Below are 13,492 nucleotides of genomic sequence, written 5' to 3'. Positions count from 1 at the left end.
TTTAGCTTAGGTGTATGCCTGTTGTATCTGGTTTCTGTTAATTAACTCAAATGAAATACAGAACTCCCACCCGTCAAGAAAGACGCCTTTGAAAAGAATAAGAGAATATAGAATAGTCGGAAATCCCTTTTGGAGCTCGGGCTCCAGTGAGGCCTCCAGATTCAGATTTGAAATTTCATTGAAATTCGTATTTTTACATCTCAAAAAATTCTGAAAAAAAATCACAGATATACATGAAGGCATAATACACATGTGTGTAAATTTTCAGTTCAAAATACATTGAAATGAGGGCTGTGCAAAAAAGACAAATATGGGGCTGTTTAACACATGATACTATTCATCCTCCCAGGCCATGGATTTGTCTTTTTTGTACAGGTCGCAACTCAAGGTATTTCATCATGAATTTTTACACATATGTGAGTTACATCCTTACATACACGCATATTTTTTTTAGAATTTTTTGAACCTTAAAAGTTTGAATTTAAATTTTTTAAAAATAAAGGCCTCCATGGAGCTCGGCCTCCAAAACGCCTTTCTCTAGAATAGTAACTTATAAAGTAACAGAGCAATTGTACCTTAGCAAGAAGGTAGACTGAATTTGCATAATCTGGGGTACCAAGGCCCATAACACGTCCTTCTATCTACACAAGAAGTTAGAAACATACATTACCTTACCATGAAGAATTATCCAAATATATTATTTCTGAACAAAGGTAGCACATAGAATTTCTACTCAGATCAGTAATTGGTATGTACTACTCCCTCCGTAAACTAACATAAGTTTATATTAGTTTACAGAGGGAGTACTAACAAATACTTGATTATTCATAGAAAATAAATAAAGCTAAATTCATTGAAATACTACAAAAGAGAGAATAGGACAATACAGTACCTCTTTTTGGATGAAACATTAACACACTATTCACATGGAAGAATAGCTAAAGTTTGTATTCGTACAAAAAATCAACTTATGCTTGTTCATACGGAGCTTTTCATGTACGTGTCATCGATTTACATGCATCAGTTAGAAAACCTCGGATGCAGACAGAATGGCTGCTGGCAGAACAGATAGAGTAAGGCATTAGAGGATTAGAGGCACATGTACTACAGGTTAGTGGCGTTCATGACCGAGCCATCCTCGCAGCAAAGCATGAGACAGCCCATGGACAGTGAGCTTCTTCAGTCCCTCGGTATGTGCCTCTGCGGACAGTTTTAGGTGTTCAAACTGAATGTCCAAATGACGCCAGGATTGAACTTGAGCGAATGAATGAACTTCAAAAAGATGGTATACCTCAACTTCGACGTAGTATTTCTCGTCGGACTGGACCCCTGGGAGGCGGCAAGGGCCTGCTTGCCACCAAGGACATGGACATCCTCGAGCAGGTCCTCGCTGCAGAGGAAGTAGTGTATTACAGACTTGGCAAGCAGCTTTAGTGATGTTAGGCCAACTCCACCGCGCGACCCTATCCTGTCCGCCCCCATCCGTTTGGGGTAAAAGGGACAAAAGAGGCGGTCCAGCGCGCGGGCGCAAACAGACTTTTGTCTGCTTTGTGTCCGCTTTCGACCCATCCCCAACCCAAGTTTGCGCCGGTTTTGGGGTGAAACGGACAGCGCACGGACAGGCGATACGCGCGCGCTTGTCCTCCCCTGGCCCGCCTGTCGGTGGGAGAAACCACCCCCCCACGCCCATTTGGCGCCATTTGCCCCAAACCCTCCCACGTCCCTCCCACCGCCCTCTCTCTCCCCCGTCCATGGCCGACACCCCGCCGAGTTCCGGCGGCCTGGCCGTCGACCCGCCCGCAAAGGTGAAGAAGAAGGCGCCAAGGAAGCCGCGGTTGGAGTGCACGCCGGAGGAGATCGCCAAGTTGGACGCGGAATCGGCAAAGAGGAGGGAACGGAGAGCGGTCTTCAAGGTCAATGCCGCCGCGGCCAAGTTTGTCGCCCAGCGCGAGGAGCTGGAGGCCGCGCGGTGCAAGGCCGCTGCCGACGAGAAGGAGGACCTCGTCAACAAAGCGCACGCCATCCTCATGCTTGGCATGGGCCATCCTGCCGGGTTCCCTGCAGCGGCCGTCGGCCCGGCGAGCACAGGCTCGTCGGGCGCCCTACCAAATTACAGGCTCGTCGGTCGCCCTACCAAATTACAAGCAACCGTGGCATCGCCTCGATTCAAAAAAGATGGTTGTTCATCCAACAAGAGTGCAACAAGTATTGCGCCGCATTTGAGAGCGTTGAAGCACGGCCCGTGAGTGGTCTCGGCGTTGGGGACATGGTATGATCTCCTCTTTCTAGCCCTTTCCTTGCTACGGCCACGAGACTTCGGCCGTGTATATGTTTGCATGTTCACTTGTTGTTGATCATGTGGTGTAGGCATTCCAATCTTTGGAGGCATTCAAGGCCCGGCACAATGACAAGCCATTCACTCTTACGCATTGTTGGACAATCATCAATAATTGCCCTAAGTTGAAGGATCAATATCGTGAACTTCAAAGAAAGCGAGGCAAGAAGACGGCGAAGTTCGCCGGAGGTGGGGATGGCGAGGCGTTGAAGAGGCCGAGGGGCAAGACCAACTCCAAGGTGGACGACATACGTGACGCCTCATCCATGGCCTTGCATGAGACTTTGCATGGCATGATGTCTCAAAAGAATGTGAGGGACGAGAAGAAGCGGCAAAGCAAGGACGGGCAAATGAAGCAATACCTAGACCTTCAAAGACAGAAGCTTGAGATGGAGGAGGCGACCAAGAGGAGGAAGATCGATATGGAGGAGGCGGCCCGGCAAAGGCAGCTCGACATGGAGGAGGCGGTCCGGCAAATGCAGCTCGACATCGAGGCCGACAACGTCAAGGCCAGGCAGAGGCAGCTCGACATCGAGGGCACCAATGCCGCCACCAAAGCGAAGGAGGTGGCCCTTGCGATCATGAGCGTGGACTTGTTGAAGATGAGCGACAAGACGAGGGCCTAGTTCGAGGCCAGGCAGAAGGAGATGCTCGACGCCGAAGGCTTGAACTAGGTCGTCCGATCGGCGTGGCTGTTCTTTTTGAGGCTGGCATGGGTGCCGCCCGCCCGCCCGTCGGGCCGCTGGTAGTGTGCCGGCGAGAAAACATTCATTTTGGAGGCCGGCTGTGTTGCCGGCCGCTGACTGTGTTGCCGGCGAGGAGAACTATTCATTTTGGAGGCTGGCTGCTGCCGGCGATGGACATGTAGGCCGCTGGCTCTGTTGCCGACGTGATGAACCGGGGCCGCCGCTGTCCTGAACTAGGGCTTGGCATTTGAAATGTTGCTTTTAGTTTTTTAAGTATACGCGGACAGGATGAGGCAAATGGATGCGGCCGCGCGCTGGGCGCACGGCCACCGCATCCCAGGACAGGCCCGGACGCGACCCCAAATCCCTACCCAAACGGACAGAATCCGGGGTCGTGCGGTGGAGTTGGCCTTACTCTTAGCATTGCAGTCCGTCCCTACCGCCGATTCAGTTCAGTGCGCGCCATTGCAATTTGAATATATGAAGATGTAATGTGTGGGAGAAGAGAGCATTACCGAACATGTAGATGGCACAACAGAGGAAGGCCATGGTTGACCCGGCGCTGCAGAGGATGGCACATCGAAAGGCAGAGGAGAGCGCCACAACAGGGCAACGATCTTGTCCGTCGCCGGCTGCAGGTCGGAAACGGTGCCGTCAGCGTGCCGTGGAGGCGCGCCAGCTTGGACCACACGAAGAGCACTGCAGGCAGGAAGAGGAGCACGTCCGCCTGCATCTCCTTGCGGTGGCCCTCCTCGCGGCGTGGGATGCTGAGGCCAACCGGGAGCCGTCGCCGGCTGTAGATGTAGGCATGTAGCACAGGAATACCAACACATTACAGCTCGACGAAGCACCGGATTCGTACGCCGCTGTCAACACCTCTAAGTAGTCATCATCCTCAACATCACGCACCAGAAACCTCCACCCCAAGATGCGTGCTCGTCGTCCTGTCGCATGACTCCGGACTCACTGGATTCAGTGGTTGACTGGCCGACGCCATATGAGGAAGGTGCGCAGGACCCGAGGGCAGCAACCAATCTTCGTTGAGGCCGGTCGGACCGGGGAGGTTGCGGCGGCTGGAGCAAGGAGGCTGGCGGCCGAAACCCTAGCACGAAGGGGGGGCGTGCGAGAGTGAAATTAGATCGGGAGAGTAGACCGCAGCAGCTACGGCAGCGAACGGACGTATCACCAAACCGACTAATGACCAAGTTACTGGTGGGGCCACAAACGTCACCCAATGCCTTGTTGAACTAGGAGGGAGTAAACCGTGGGAGCTTAGTAACTCTAGAGATGTACAGTATATTTTGTAGTAGTTGTTGGGCTAAAGCAATTGTCCCGCGGCCGGGAAGCCCACTGTACAGAAAGAGCTCATCATTATCCTCTCGTCCCCTCCCCTCCGCGCAGTGCCTCCCGACTCCCATTCCCCATCTGAAGCGGAGATCCATCCTCCGTCGACCAATCCTCGCTAGCTAGCTCCGATCAGTTCGAGCGCGAGAGGCCACCGCGCGTGGACGCCGCCGAGCAGAGCAGGCGAGGCGAGCGCTCTGGCTAGATCCGATCGAATCCCGCCGCCGCGCCGTCCCTGCTCAGACGGCGGCGATGATGGAGGGACCCGCTGCCGCCGGCCAGCTACCGGCCGACGGACTCGCCGCTCCTCGGGGCCAGCCCCTCCCGCGCGCCGGATCGCGCATCGGCTTGGAGGCCCCTCGGGGCCGCCGGCGGTGCGGGAGCCGTCCGCGGCCGTGCGGGCTGGGGACCGAGCGCCGGCTGGTTTCGATCGAGGGCTTTCTCGGGCCGGCGCGGGATCGGATCTGAGCCGCCGTCCATGGATTTCTCGCAGCTTGGCTGCACGTTGCTTCGGATTTGGTACTACTACCTCCGTCCTGTCCTGGTTTATTGCTCCCCTGCATGCTCCCTCCCTCCCTCTCTCTCTCCCTCGGTGTGAATCAGGCGAGCGCTCGTTGCCGGATCACTGAACCATCGTCCCGGTGGCCGCCGCGTCAGTTCCGCACCGCTACAGCGCCGCCAGCCACTGCCGCTCAATCGGCTTGGATTTGGTTGTGGCGTGGGCTTGGAACCGTACGGTGTTGTTGTCCTGATGCGTGTTCCGCGCTGGGAGGTTTGGTCGGCTGACGCCAGGTATGAGCAGCTCCTGAGCCTGATTGCTCCATGTTTGCACGCATGCATGAATGTGATGTGTACTCCCTCTGTAAAGAAATATCATGGTCATGTTGCTTGGTGTGCAACCTCTTTTCTCATCAGAGAAAATAGTGGCGGAGCTATGATGAAGATTGTTGCTGAAATAATCATGTCTTGAGCAATCAAGACAGCCGTGGTGGTGGTGGTGGTGGTGGGTACTAAGAGCATCTACACCTGGACTTGCTGACTGACCCATTGTTTGGGTGGCCGCCCTATCAGTTCCCGTCGCTATGGTGCCGCCAGCCACCGACATTCCATTTCCTTGGATCCGGTTGTGGCGTGGGCTGGGAACCGTACGGCGTTGTCTGAGAGGTGTCCTTCGAGCGGGAGCTTTGGTCGGTCGAGGCCAGGTATGAGCAGCTCCTGAGACTGATGGATGGATGGCCACCACGGAGGGGACACCAGGTGAAGGGTGGACTCCTTCTGGATGTTGTAGTCAGTGAGGCTGCGGCCATCGTCCAGCTGCTTGCCGGCAAAGATAAGGCCCTGCTGGTCACAGGGGGGATGCCCTCCTTGTCCTTGATCTTGGCCTTGACATTGTCAATGGTGTCAGAACTCTCAACCCCAGAGTGACGTATGCATGCATGTATGTGTGTATCAAGTTGCGGCAGAATTCAGTGTTTTGACCCTTTTTGGAAAAGCTCAGCACAAAATGAACCATGTTGGAAACTTATCTGGGGCGATGATGATAAAACTTGGCTGACATAAACTTTTCTTCGATTATTCAAGGAGCTGTGGGCATAAAAAAACCCACTCCCCCCTCTTTTAGAACCTTTTCATTCTCATCGAATATTGACGGCTCTCTCTTGGATGGTCATTCTGTTGAGTGATAACCAGAGGAGCTCGGCTTCATTGGTGGGGGTTGATCTGGTGAAAGAAGATGGTGGAGCTAGGTTGTATGATCTATCAAAGGCGAATCTGAGCCCTCTTAAATCTCGATGCAACTATATTGTGCCCTCTACACATTTATTTATTCCTATCGCCTTTTTATGTTTAGAAGTGATGAATTGTCACGGTTCTGGCATTTGCTATCCCACTAGGAGCAGATACACGCAAATCACCTCTTGTGGTGTTTGGTTTGCCGTCTCGTGATTTTGTTGTCCATGGTGGGAGCCAGTTTGGTGCATTCGGGCTTTTTCTTTTCTGTTCTTACTTTTCCTTGAATGGTTGTGATAATTCTGCTGTCTCTTGGATAGTTTTTGGGATTACCTTATTGGGTTCGGGGCCAGTTTGCTTGTTTCATTTGCTATTTGACTTTTGATAATCTCATTCTTCTACTATACTCTTTATCTACTTATCAATTTGTACTTTTGGTTACTCCTCACTTCTTTACTGGTTTCAACTTAAGGGTCATATAGGGCGTTCAGATGTCAAGATTATGGTTTCTTTCATGTCATGTTCATGAATGGCTGTGATGATATAGCTTCTCTGTGAGAGCTTCTATCTAACACCTGAATTGATTCAGTTGGTGCTAAACTAGGATGGCTTGTGTCATAGCAAGTAACCAGTTTAATTGGGGCGATGATGATAAAACATGGCTGACATAAACTTGTCTTCGATTATTCTGAGTAAAAATGATAGTTTCCTCAACAAAATTTTAACTGATCTTTCCCTTTTTGGGAATCTGTGTTCTTTTTTTTTGAGGTAGGGAATTTGTGTTCTTGCTTACTAGCATCCATGTAAAATCATGTTCTGGTGGATGCAAAGGACTGTTTTGCAAGATTATATTTTTGCCTATTTCCTAGTATCATTTTGTTGGTTTTGCAGTATGTCAACCAGTTCTGTTGTTTTAGGAAACAGTACTCCAGCCGTACTTATTCTTGTCTTCCGTTCTTTCTTTTCTGTTCTTCCTTATTCTTGAAAGGCTGTGATAATTCTGCTGTCCCTTGGATAGTTTTTGAAACCATTTTATTTGGTGCTGGGTCAGTTTGCTTGTTTCAATTGCTATTTGACTTGACAATTTCATCCTTCTTTTCTATTCTTTATCTACTTATCAGTTTGTACTTTTGGTTACTCTTTACTAAGTTATTGGTTTCAACTTAAGGGTTGTATAGGGCAAGTTCAGATGTCAAGATTACTGTTTCTTTCGTGTCATGTTCATGAATGGCTGTGATGATATAGCTTCCCCGTGAGAGCTTCTATCAAACACCTGAATTGATTCACTTGGTGCTAAACTAGGATGGCTTGTGTCACAACAAGTAACCAGTTTAGCGGCTAATTATTACTCCCTCCGTTCACAAATATAAGATGTTCATGGTTATTCTACCAGAAGTTCAGTTATGGTGTCGAAATGGGGTATATCTGAGCCATTTACTTATGCATGTCCCAGTTTTTGTGTCCACCAGATCATGATTTGCTCCTGATATAGTGATTCTTTCTGCTTTCACCGATTCTTGTGTGGTTTCTGGTCATCTTTTGTTCTTTGAGAATTGGCTTCCCTCTGTTATTCTTTTTGTGGGATTGCGCTAAGTGTTGTTGATGGTGATGATGAGCAAGGCTCATTCAGAGGTGTACTGAGATCAGATACCATCGCTTGTTTTTATGGTATGGGTTGGGGTTAGGGTTTTGTGTGACTAGGTGGAAGTGTGCAAATCAGGACGGCTTGCTTTCGGTGAGCAACCATTTGAATGCTGAAATGTCACACGGGTTTAAGGGCATCTCCAACACGGATCACTAAACTTATCGCATATAGAGTGGCCATATGATAGACGAGCCAACTCTGAGCCTCCCATTTTTTTATTAAATATGAGCTCTCTTTCTACAATTTGTGGTTATGTGCTTATGTATATTTTTGAATATTATTGGTTTGATTCTTCTCAATATATTAATGATTTATATAGCAGTATTGGGAACTCCGCCTATGTTGTCTCAACATAGCCGGTCCCAAGCCCGGGTAAAGGAGGAGGGTTGTGATAGGCTTGGCGAGCCAACGTAAAAACTCAGCCACTCTTATGGAGATGGAACCCAAAAGATTTTCGTTGGGGCGTAACCCTCTCAGCGACGCGCCACATCGGAACCCGGGTATGGTGGAAAATGGGCAAGGGCCGGGCCGTCACCCCCCAGGTGGCGCGCCGTATCTTGATCCGGATACGGTGGCAAGTGAGCGAGGATCGGGTCGTCGCATCCTTAGTGGCGCGCTACATCGGCGCCCGGATGTAGTGGAAAATGAGCAAGGGTCTTCGCATTTGACTCGACGAGTGCGAAGGGTAAGGAAGCTAGCCGAGCCTAGGAGGATTCGCTTAGGTAGCTGGAATGTAGGGTCTTTGACAGGGAAGCTTCGGGAGCTAGTTGATGCAGCGGTGAAGAGAGGTGTTGATATCCTTTGCGTCCAAGAAACCAAATGGAGAGGACAGAAGGCGAAGGAGGTGGAGGATACCGGCTTCAAGCTATGGTACACGGGGACGGCTGCAAACAGAAATGGCGTAGGCATCTTGATCAACAAGAGCCTCAAGTATGGAGTGGTAGACGTCAAGAGACGTGGGGACCGGATCATCCTGGTCAAGCTGGTAGTTGAGGACTTGGTTCTCAATGTTATCAGTGCGTATGCCCCGCAAGTAGGCCACAATGAGAACACCAAGAGGGAGTTCTGGGAAGGCCTGAAAGACATGGTTAGGAGTGTACCGATTGGTGAGAAGCTCTTCATAGGAGGAGACCTCAATGGCCACGTGGGTACATCTAACACAGGTTTTGAAGGGGCGCATGGGGGCTTTGGCTATGGCATCAGGAATCAAGAAGGAGAAGATGTCTTAAGCTTTGCTCTAGCCTACAACATGATTGTAGCCAACACCCTCTTTAGAAAGAGAGAATCACATCTGGTGACTTTTAGTAGTGGCCAACACTCTAGCCAGATTGATTTCATCCTCTCGAGAAGGGAACACAGGCGTGCGTGCCTAGACTGTAAGGTGATACCTGGAGAGAGTGTTGTACCCCAGCATAAGCTGGTGGTTGCTGACTTCCGCTTTCGGATTCGTGTCCAGCGGGATAAGCGGGCTAAAGTCGCTAGAACGAAGTGGTGGAAGCTCAAGGGGGAGGTAGCTCAGGCGTTCAAGGAGAGGGTCATTAAGGAGGGGCCTTGGGAGGAAGGAGGGGATGCGGACAATGTGTGGATGAAGATGGCGACTTGCATTCGTAAGGTGGCCTCAGAGGAGTTTGGAGTGTCCAGCGGAAGGAGAAGCGATGATAAGGATACCTGGTGGTGGAATGATGATGTCCAGAAGGCGATTAAAGAGAAGAAAGATTGCTTTAGACGCCTATACCTGGATAGGAGTGCACACAACATAGAGAAGTACAAGATGGCGAAGAAGGCCGCAAAGCGAGCTGTTGGTGAAGCAAGGGGTCGGGCGTATGAGGACCTCTACCAACGGTTAGGCACGAAGGAAGGCGAAAGGGACATCTATAAGATGGCCAAGATCCGAGAGAGGAAGACGAGGGATATTGGCCAAGTCAAATGCATCAAGGACGGAGCAGGCCAACTCTTGGTGAAGGACGAGGAGATTAAGCATAGATGGTGGGAGTACTTCGACAAGCTGTTCAATGGGGAGAATGAAAGCTCTACCATTGAACTGGACGACTCTTTTGATGAGACCAGCATGCGTTTTGTGCGTCGAATCCAGGAGTCTGAGGTCAAGGAGGCTTTAAAAAGGATGAAGGGAGGCAAGGCGATGGGCCCGGATTGTATCCCCATTGAGGTGTGGAAAGGTCTCGGGACATAGCGATAGTATGGCTAACCAGACTTTTCAATCTCATTTTTCGGGCAAACAAGATGCCAGAAGAATGGAGACGGAGTATATTAGTACCAATCTTTAAGAACAAGGGGGATGTTCAGAGTTGTACTAATTACCGTGGAATTAAGCTGATGAGCCATACAATGAAGCTATGGGAGAGAGTCATTGAGCACCGCTTAAGAAGAATGACAAGCGTGACCAAAAACCAGTTTGGTTTCATGCCTGGGAGGTCGACCATGGAAGCCATTTTCTTGGTACGACAGCTTATGGAGAGATATAGGAAGCAAAAGAAGGACTTGCATATGGTGTTCATTGACTTAGAGAAGGCCTATGATAAGATACCGCGGAATGTCATGTGGTGGGCCTTGGAGAAACACAAAGTCCCAGCAAAGTACATTACCCTCATCAAGGACATGTACGATAATGTTGTGACAAGTGTTCGAACAAGTGATGTCGACACTGATGACTTCCCGATTAAGATAGGACTGCATCAGGGGTCAGCTTTGAGCCCTTATCTTTTTGCATTGGTGATGGATGAGGTCACAAGGGATATACAAGGAGATATCCCATGGTGTATGCTCTTTGCGGATGATGTGGTGCTAGTTGACGATAGTCGGGCGGGGGTAAATAGGAAGTTAGAGTTATGGAGACAAACCTTGGAATCGAAAGGGTTTAGGCTTAGTAGGACTAAAACCGAGTACATGATGTGCGGTTTCAGTACTACCAGGTGTGAGGAGGAGGAGGTTAGCCTTGATGGTCAGGTGGTACCTCGGAAGGACACCTTTCAGTATTTGGGGTCAATGCTGCAGGAGGATGGGGGTATTGATGAAGATGTGAACCATCGGATCAAAGCCGGATGGATGAAGTGGCGCCAAGCTTCTGGCATTCTCTGTGACAAGAGAGTGCCACAAAAGCTAAAAGGCAAGTTCTACAGCACGGCGGTTCGACCCGCAATGTTGTATGGCGCTGAGTGTTGGCCGACTAAAAGGCGACATGTTCAACAGTTAGGTGTGGCGGAGATGCGTATGTTGAGATGGATGTGTGGCCACACGAGGAAGGATCGAGTCCGGAATGATGATATACGAGATAGAGTTGGGGTAGCACCAATTGAAGAGAAGCTTGTCCAACATCGTCTGAGATGGTTTGGGCATATCCAGCGCAGGCCTCCAGAAGCTCCAGTGCATAGCGGATGGCTAAAGCGTGCGGAGAATGTCAAGAGAGGGCGGGGTAGACCGAATTTGACATGGGAGGAGTCCGTTAAGAGAGACCTGAAGGATTGGGGTATCACCGAAGAGCTAGCTATGGACAGGGGTGCATGGAAGCTTGCTATCCATGTGCCAGAGCCATGAGCTGGTTGCGAGATCTTATGGGTTTCACCTCTAGCCTACCCCAACTTGCTTGGGACTAAAGGCTTTGTTGTTGTTGTTGTTGTTGTTGTTGTTGTTGTATTGGGATCTCACTGTAGTATATGTTATCATCTACGACACTTATGAGATAGCTCATAGTAAACTGGATGTTGAGCTATTTTACGCTCAGAATGCTTTGAATTAGTAATGCATCAATAGGTTCTACTTTGTTTGAATAAAAAACAATCATGTGTGCTGAGGGCCCGGGAAGCAAGCAGAGGGTTTCGCATCTCTTGTTCAAACTATGCTATTATTTGCAACTGTATGTCCTTTGTTACTTGCATGTTCTGTTTCTTTGCCCCATTTAGTCGTTCCTGCATTTTATTTTGCACATGGTTTTCTTCCTTTCATACCTTTGTTGTGTTATTGTATAAATTGTGCTACATCGCTCTTTTTCATTCATGCATTTGCTGCACTATGGCACTTCAGCAATAAGATACAGTATTACATTTCGTCTTCGCTGTTGTCAATAAGATACTGTATCTATTTGGTTTTGAATCTACCCATTTTGTTTTTTGTATACATGATTTATAGCAGTGTTGCGATATCGCTGAAATATATGTTCTCATCGACGACATGTAGAGTTTAGCTCATAAAGAACTGGATATTGAGCTATTTTACTCTTCCTGAACTAGCTGATGCATCAATAGGCTCTACTTTGTTTCAATAAAAAACAATCTTGTGTGCCGAGGGCCCTTGGAAGAGGCAGAGGGCTTTGCTTTTCTTTCAATCTGCCTAGGTGGTTTCAACTTGATAGTGTGAGTGCAGAGCCATCCAGCACCATCATCACTCTTTTTACCGTCCGGCCACTTGTATATCTCTAGCCAAAGGCCTGACCTCGGCAGAAATAACACCGAGGGCGCCCCATTGGTCGTGATCTTGAGTTGCGGTTCATCGTAGTTTGCAGAACCTCTCATCCACGTTCGAGAGACTTGAAACGTCTCCATGTTCACCTCAAGATTGTATAAGTCTGACTGGTACCCAATGCTCTAGTGCACCTTACCACGACACACCATTGTGTTAGGGTGCTAGACTGGCCTACACTCGTACACTTGTGGATCTCCATGGCAATGTACAAAATTGGGGTTTTCAGCGTGCTCCACCTAGCCTTTGCTGGATGATAACATGTATAGGTTTGTCGAGCGCCCATGACAAAGAAAGCCAAGTAGCCTGGTGGACGAGTAGGAGGCCGCAACGCGTGGTGAGCGGCACGGTGCCGTGGAAGAGGCAAGAGTCGGCCTTGAGTCGGCCTTGTTGGGGAAGGAGCCGAGGGAACAGTGTCTGTGTTCGGTCTTGGAGTCTAAGTCATGAAGGTTATGTCCCTAATATGAGGCCCGATCCATTCTTGAGTGAAGAACCCAGCTAGGAATGTCAATGACGCCCCCTATCATCTGACCGCAGACGGCGGAGGAAGGAAGCGCCGCCTTGTGGGATTGGTTGTATACTTGTATTCTCCACTTAGAGGAGGATCTTGTGGCAACGTCCTTCGGGAGCGACACCACGGTGGCCACCATCGCCACCACCGTTGTCTCTTCCATCTTTCAATCTGTAGCATGACCACGTGTGCAGCCTAAGTATGATTGGATCTTCAAAGGAGGATTGGGTATCAGCCATGTTTGTTATGTCCCGGTTTGCTACAACTTATGATTTCTTTGGCTAAAGCAATTGACCCACACTTGGGAGGCCCACTACAACTTATGATTTCTTTGGCTAAAGCAATTGACCCACAGCTGGGAGGCCCACTACTCGGAAGGGTTTCATGGAGTGCCTGGCTTGAAGGTTCTGTTGGCTCTCTTCAGGTACGAACGAAGAAGGGGCGTGGAAAACTTAGGTACCAGGAAAAATCAGAATGTTTTTATGGCGGGCTTTCGAAAAATCACTCACCACAGAAGATGTGAGGACTCTTGGCGGCACTCGCTACGGGAATATGTGAGGACTCTTGGCGGCACTTGCTACAGGAATTCGAATGCACGACATCGAGCTGTTCATGGGCCCTAGTGGATGGGGAACTAGGTCAGTGTTTGGTTGCTACGACGAAACCTAGTGCAAAACAATGGCTCTTCTATCTTCTTGAGACATTATCACATGAGCAATTTGTGAAGATGGCGGTCACACTTTGCTCCTGCGAGTACATGAGTTCAACGT

General features: G+C 49.5%; 1 pseudogene; it reads left to right on the top strand.

The window, feature by feature from the left end:
- Positions 1 to 8,222: 8,222 nt before the first annotated feature.
- On the top strand, positions 8,223 to 10,429 carry LOC123157527 (uncharacterized; annotated as a pseudogene).
- Positions 10,430 to 13,492: the final 3,063 nt, after the last annotated feature.

The sequence above is a fragment of the Triticum aestivum genome, chromosome 7B (genome assembly GCF_018294505.1).
Source record: "Triticum aestivum cultivar Chinese Spring chromosome 7B, IWGSC CS RefSeq v2.1, whole genome shotgun sequence".
Lineage (NCBI taxonomy): Eukaryota > Viridiplantae > Streptophyta > Magnoliopsida > Poales > Poaceae > Triticum > Triticum aestivum.
Note: the sequence above shows the minus strand (reverse complement) of the source record. Positions and strands in the feature narration are given on the sequence as shown.